The 8,047-nt window shown below is 32.0% G+C and overlaps 1 long non-coding RNA gene across 1 annotated transcript; it reads right to left on the bottom strand.

Annotated features, from left to right (window-relative positions):
• Nucleotides 1-1,325: 1,325 nt before the first annotated feature.
• On the bottom strand, nucleotides 1,326-2,496 carry LOC137636870 (uncharacterized). Its single transcript, XR_011043264.1, has 2 exons — nucleotides 1,553-2,496; nucleotides 1,326-1,441 (listed from the first exon to the last, which is right to left on the bottom strand). It is a non-coding gene; the product is annotated as an uncharacterized lncRNA (long non-coding RNA).
• Between the last annotated feature and the right edge of the window lie 5,551 nt (nucleotides 2,497-8,047).

The raw sequence follows: 8,047 nt of genomic DNA, 5'->3' as shown, positions 1-8,047 counted from the left end.
CCCCTTTTTCATTTTTTTCATTTTTTTGCCAAGTCATTTTTCCGTAAGATATTGCCAAATAGGGTCGTAAAACTTTTGCTTGTTTAGTGTTGGAAAGTGTGTCTAGATGATCTGGCTACCCATGCATGACTTTGTTTTTGTCAGATACGACGTAGTTATTGGTATATTGGGTATTTAACTGCGGTTGCCAATTTCTGTTTTTTTTTCAATATTTGTAAAAATTACTACGTAGTAAGGAATTGCCGTATATTATTCATTTTTTTTTCATGTTTATGTGTTAGAAAGTGTGCCTTGATGGTTGGGCTAACACGTGCATGTCTTTTTTTTTATCTGAGATGCCGTGTATTAGAATGTCGGGCATTTTACCGCGAGTGTCCCTTTTTAATTTTTTTTCATTTTTGTGCCAAGTCATTTTTCCGTAAGATATTGCGAAATAGTGTCGTAAAACTTTTGCTTTTTTAGTGTTGGAAAGTGTGTCTAGATGATCTGGCTACCCATGCGTGATTTTGTTTTTGTCAGATACGACGTAGTTATTGGTATATTGGGTATTTAACTGCGGTTGCCAATTTCTGTTTTTTTTTTCAATATTTGTAAAAATTTACTACGTAGTAAGGAATTGCCGTATATTATTGATTTTTTTTTCATGTTTATGTGTTAGGAAGTGTGCCTTGATGGTTGGGCTAACACGTGCATGTCTTTTTTTTTATCTGAGATGCCGTATATTAGAATGTTGGGCATTTTTCCGCGAGTGCCCCTTATTATTTGTTTTGCATTTTTTTGCTTAGTCATGTTACCGTAAGGAATTGGCAAGTAGTGTCGCAAAACTTATATTTTTATAGTGTTGGAAAGTGTTTCTAGATGATCTGGCTACCAATGCCTATTTTTTTTAGCCAGATATGGCGTATATATAAGTATGTGTTCGATTTTCCTGTGATTGCCATTTTTTCGTTTTTTCCCATTTCTTTCAAAATTACTACGTACTAAGGAACTATCACAGAGTAATATTTCATTTATATGTTTATTTGTCGGAAAATGTGCCTTGATGGTTTGCCTAGCACGTGGCTGAATTTTTTTTTTTTTCTGAAATGCCGTATATTAGAATGGCCATTTTTCCACGAGTGCCCCTTTTTATTTTTTTTTTGCATTTTTTTGCTTAGTCATGTTACCGTAAGGAATTGGCAAGTAGTGTCGCAAAACTTATAATTTTATAGTGTTGGAAAGTGTTTCTAGATGATCTGGCTACCCATATACAGAAAACGAAATCGATAACACAACATATATATTTTAAGGTGGTGAAACATGGAGGTAAAAATAAAATACAAAAACTCAATTCAGTATTTTAATAAAAAAGTATATAGTACGAACAATCCTATTGAATTAACAATATCCTCTTTAGTTTCAATGACCTTTCTGTTATCGGCTATCGACTCTGCATCATAACCTGCAAGTTCAGACAATTACATTATAAACAAAAATTACCACTGAAGGCACAAACGTTAATATGAAACTATATCGCTTAATATACGGGCAATACACAAAAATTCTTAATTACCAATCGAGGATAAATTGGTCAGGTTACAATTACCGGTCGTTACTGTACCCAGGTAAGCCTACCACACCTACAATGAACAAGAAGGAAAGGGAACTAATTACACGTAGACCAACAATGTCAAATATTCTCAAATAAATAATATCGACATAATATATCAGTAACTAATTAATAACCTACCAGCGGAAAACAACACCATCCGTATAATGGGCTAAGACTGATCGATACAGTCCAACTGTAACACTAGCACTCGCAGAACTGTACGAGAAAAAATAAAGTAACAAAACTATTACGGATGCATAATACATGAAAAGTTTTACGTAACTTGTCCTTACAGAGTTATTTTATTGTTATTTTAGGTCACGTCAGGACTTCTGAAACCTCAACTAAAAGACACTAATGGCCTTACCTTAGCTAAAGGGCGAAGCATGTATGGCTTAAGTGAAGGATTTTATATCACGTTGGGCGCTCCGTGCCAGATGCAAAGTCCAGAGATGGGGAGAGAGAGAGAGTGAGCCTGTATTTAGCAAAGAGCCATTTTCAAAATGAAAGCACAAACGTCGACAGGATCCATTTGTAGTAAATGTCTTCCACTCAACAAGTCTGTTTAGCGCTCTTCATAGCACCTCAGTACCCACGGTGTCCAAAAGTGAAAAGCGAGAGTGAACCCCTCAAGCCACACTCTCCGTTGAAGTAGCAGAATTCACTGACGATCATTTCTCCGTCGTGTCACACGTTAGCTCGGAAACCAAAACAAAGATTAGTTCCCGAGAATTATTGCTTGTCTTGGTCCTTAAGACCACCCAACAACAGATAAGGCCATTATGCAAATTAATTTAAAATTACATAACAAAAAACCTGTAAAGACATTTTACAAAAAACAGTCATGCACACAGAACATATAACAAAAAATTACCCCACTCAAGTCCACACAAAACTGCGTGAGAAATTAGAAAGAAGAAAAAAAAAATTTTTATACAAAAAAATAAATTATATTTATTTTTGTACAACCCATGCCTATCTTCTTTTTTTAGCCAGATATGGCGTATATATAGGTATGTGTTCGATTTTCCTGTGATTGCCATTTTTTCGTTTTTTCCCATTTCTTTCAAAATTACTACGTACTAAGGAACTATCACAGAGTAATTATTCATTTAGATGTTTATTTGTCGGAAAATGTGCCTTGATGGTTTGCCTAGCACGTGGCTGAATTTTTTTTTTCTGAAATGCCGTATATTAGAATGTTAGCCATTTTTCCGCGAGTGCCCCTTTTTATTTGTTTTGCATTTTTTTGCTTAGTCATGTTACCGTAAGGAATTGGCAAGTAGTGTCGCAAAACTTATATTTTCATAGTGTTGGAAAGTGTTTCTAGATGATCTGGCTACCCATGCCTATCTTTTTTTTAGCCAGATATGGCGTATATATAGGTATGTGTTCGATTTTCCGGTGATTGCCATTTTTTCGTTTTTTCCCAATTCTTTCAAAATTACTACGTACTAAGGAACTATCACAGAGTAATGATTCCTCTAGATGTTTATTTGTCGGAAAATTTTGTTTACTTTTTTTTTTGATTGAATATCATCAATTTTTTTTAGCTAAAATATTATAGTGTTTTACATTTTTTTTTTTCGATTTTATTTCCCTTCAAAAAAATTTTTTTGGGTCAGAATTTTAATTTTATAGTCGTAAAATAATCGTCAATTATCCAGCAACCCACCATACAATTTTTATGCATATCCAATAATAATTAGATTAGTAAATAACACCTTGAAATTGACATACCCTTCCTACATTTCAAGTGGCAGATTAGGGAGTCTGAGTCAGTGTGGTTGGCGGCCATTTTGTGGACATATCCGAAGCGTAAGCTGCCCTATCTATATATATTCTTGTTCCCTATAGAATTTGTGATATTTTGGTATATTTTTACCTGCATAAATATCATATTATATATAAAATATATGTATTTTTTTACGAAATTTCTAAGTACTCAAAAATTACCTTTAGATATGGCCCCTGATATAAATGTAATTTACAAAATAATGAAGATTTTTTTACATATTTCTATTTTAGGATAACATATGTTTATTCCCTAAAAAAATTAGCCACTTCCTATTTCATTTGGGTACCCAAAAAAATTCATGAAATTTGGACAAATTTTTTTGGCCAAAAAAAGTTACCCTTTTTTTCTCATTTCAGATCTTCACCTCCATGGGTCTGACTTCATCCAAAATACATCAAGATGTGTCCTAAACATTCAAGAATCAATTCCTAAAAGGAATTGTGTATATATGTATAAACTTTTTTTTTATGAATTTTTATGTCAGGTCTTTTTTTTCTACTTAATTTTTTAAAATATTTATAATAAATAGTTTTTCTGCAGATGAGTAGTATTTATCTTTACAGTTGTTTTAAGCATTCATTGAAGTTTTTTTTGGCAAAAGAAAAAAGGAGGTTACTGCAAAAACTGATTTTTCAAGAATTTTTTTTGGCGTCGGGGTCGTTCGCGTCCGAGTATACCCTTAAAGGGGTGTCCGAGGAGCGTACCTATCCAGGGTTAAATTAGTTCACAAATGCATTAGCATTCATTATATATATATATATATATATATATATATATATATATATATATACATATATATATACAGTATATATATATATATATATATATATATATATATACATATATACACACATGTATACAGATATTTGTAAAGATTTTATATTTATATATATATACGTCTGCATATATTTCATACGCACAAATATATTTACTGTGCATTGGCATAGAAAGGCCCTAAATCAGACTCAAGTGCAAGGTCATATGTGATATATATATATATATATATATATATATATATATATATATATATATACTGTGTATATATATATATATATATATATATATATATATATCATTATAAGGTAATGGCTCCCGAGTCTGGGAACCGAACATATAATATTAAACATATATTACGGCTGGCAAGCTAAAGAACCTCTGGAATTCCAAACTCACCTGTTTGCTTTTACATTAAGTCTGTTACACTTGAAAATATTAATACACGAACTTTGTGACAGTTAAATAACTCCCAGAAAACAATATATAAAACACTGAATATACAAAGGTCTCTCAAGTACACTCAAAACAAAACTGGGTAATTATTCTTAAGAATTATTTAAAACTATTACTTACTACGATTCTTTAATAGGATACGAGCAAATACTATTTTAAACAATGGTGATTGGAATAATACACTATTTACAAAAATAAATATATTCTATATAAATTACCACACTTTGAAAGAATTTACATAAAACAAATAAATCACTCGAAATATTACGTCTGAACAAAACTTAGAATAAGACAAAAATGTTACAATCTGAAAATCATATAATCATTTGATTTTAAATACATAATCTGAATAAACCTTAGACTAAGACAAAAGAATTACTTATGAAAATTATACAATCACTTGTTTCACTTGAAATTAAATCTGAATACAATATTTATGTTTGATGCTTAATGAAAATAGATAACCATATTACAATACAAGAACCTATCACCATCCTACAGGGCCGTTTACAAAAACTCCAAAAGAATTTTTATAAGTACTCACTATGATCACAAAAATTCGTTACACCAAACTTCTTTATTTTACTGAACACCTTTGAAGCAATACACTGAGTTGTGCATGAGTGGAAGAGAGGTGGAGATGGCTGTATCTAAAACTGGAATTCTCTATCTACCTATGCAACCCTGGGGGTCGCCTCTACATGAGACTCGGCTACTTCCAGAATATTCCAGGAGAGCGAGTTCTGGAAGAGTGGGGCTGTGCTAAGGCGTCAGAGTTATCAAGTATTGCTCTCTCGAACTTATACTCGTGCAACAGGGAGACGAATCCTGGGTTTCATAAGCTACTATCACGCAGAGTGAAGCAATTCTCTGTCAGTTAGCTCCATCCACCCTTTGTCCTCGAAATAAAAAAACGATAAGGCCTATCACCAGGTTTACCGTGAAAATTCCAAAGCACATGGCATATTGAATATTCTCTCACAAACATGACGCAATACCTCATGAAAATATAAAAAACATTACATAACCCATGGTTTCTATCTTCTAGGGTCACATAACACTCTCAAACAGTTTACGTAGGACTTCATAACAAACATATGTGAAATAAAAAGTTAATTCTTAAAAAGGACGTAAATTTACATATATTGACTTGAATAAATACAAAGTCTTATGTAATTTATATAATAAACTTTTGTCTACACGAGAGGAACTCATCTTAAGAGCTAGCTATTCATCTCTTAAATGCAGAAATTAAATATATAAATTAATAATGAATAAACTACTGTATTTACTCTACAATACACCAGCTTCGTAAGAATATATATATATATATATATATATATATATATATATATATATATATATAAACATGTGGAAATGTTTATGATTATAATTATAACACGTTTGGCTCTGGCTTTAAATACAATTAAAATTAATTCTGAAAGATACTTACTAAATATGGTCGTCCGTCATTCCCTCCATTTCCCTCAGTGAGAGAGAGAGAGAGAGAAAGCGAGAGAGAGAGAGAGAGAGAGAGAGAGAGAGAGAGAGAGAGAGAGAGAGAGGGGGGGGATATTCAAATAAAGCATTAGTTTTTCTGGCACTCAGGCTCATTACCCAATCTGGCCCATTAACTTCTTTATTCCAGATCTTCGTCAAAAGGAAATGTTTGAGCCAAAGGTCGTCCTATTACCGTCAACTAAGGTTTGCCAAAATCCTTTCTTGGTAAAATACTAACGTTTCTATACTGACAGCGCTTCCATCCTGCAATATACTTAATCATTATAAAAATATATAACCCTTCAACTATTCTTCACATTGCTGAAGTACCAAGTTTCTTAAATATGCTTCATAATACTGATGAAACTATAAAGAGAGGTAAATTTTTTTCCGAATAAACTTTCATAGGACTTTTAATGAAATACCAAAAAACTCATATTTGGTTTACATTAAAATATTTGAAAAACAGTATCCCTGTTTTCCTTCTCATAAAACCAAGTGGCGACAAACCAAATCTAATAAAACTTATAGAAGGGAAGATGAAACAAATATTCATAAAAAAAAAAAAAAATAGGAACACCTTAGTGGTGATGAATATTAAAACTCAAAATAGTTTTGAAATCAAGGCGCACAAAAGTCATATATCAATAAATAAATCATAGCGGTGTGTAACTTAAAATTCGTTCACAAGTGGTTTAAACAATAAACTACACTGAAATAAAAAAAAATAAACCTTCTAATATCCCAATTAACAGCTTAAACGAGAATAAAAAATCTAATCCAATTACTTTATTATAATTGAGAAAGCTTGTCATTGTATTAATCGGCGTTTGCTATCTTTTTACTTATTAATCAATCATTGTGTATTTATATACTTTTTCATCATACACGTTGAACTACTCGAGATAGGGGGCATGTGAAGGTTATATTTCCGATACCCAGTTTTCTAACAAGGTTTTAGATATGAAGTTATTAGTTTTAAAGATGTAATACTGTACATCTATCCATACATACATATAAACACACACATACCCCATACACACACACACACACATATATATATATATATATATATATATATGTGTGTGTGTGTGTGTGTGTGTGTTTACTTTCATTTAGTGTTACATCCTAGACGGAATTATTACCATTCTAGAATATCACATCTTCTGAGTTTAAGTAATACTATTTTTAATTTTACTTTAGTACTCTCGACACACACACTAACACTTGGCTAATTTCTAAATTACAAAATCAGACTGAAGTCAAAAAGTGGAAAACATATTACTTGTTTGAAGGTGTTATCACCTTTAAACAAGTAAACAAGCATCTATGTGATTTTTTGTTTCAATCCTTTTTCTCCTAAAATCTTCTAAAGGCTCAAAGTCCTTAATGCTCGCTGAACTAATTTCCCTTCACAGTGTTGTCAATGAATTTAACCTCCACCCAACAATGGACACCAAAACAAATCGCCTTTTCCAGGTAAATCCAGAAAAATTTGACAGCAAAAGAGAACCTTCAGGAGGCGAACTTTTCACCAAATTTTGCACCAAAACCACTTTAACGCACCTTTATGACCTACAATGACCAACAATGACGAAACTGACATTTTACTCATGTCCAAACTAGAGACAGACATAAATGCCAGCGCAATATAAAATACCTTGTGTGAAGGGAAAGGAAAGGTAGCATAGTAGACAGACTGCTGAGGTTTAGGTTCATAGTCGTTTTGAAAAAATAAATGAGTTTTCCATTCTTTATCTCTCAGCCTACTGCATGTGAAAGAGATAACATACCACTGAATCATTCCTAGGACGAAAAATCTCTCCTTTTATACCTCTAAAGATGAAAAAAAAAATTTATATATTCCTTTCTTTTACTTTCACCCACCCATGAGGCAAACACAAAGAAAACACGTACAACTAAATAAT

The sequence above is a fragment of the Palaemon carinicauda genome, chromosome 3 (genome assembly GCF_036898095.1).
Source record: "Palaemon carinicauda isolate YSFRI2023 chromosome 3, ASM3689809v2, whole genome shotgun sequence".
In the NCBI taxonomy this organism is placed as follows: Eukaryota; Metazoa; Arthropoda; class Malacostraca; order Decapoda; family Palaemonidae; genus Palaemon; species Palaemon carinicauda.
This window is presented reverse-complemented; position numbering and strand designations above follow the sequence as displayed.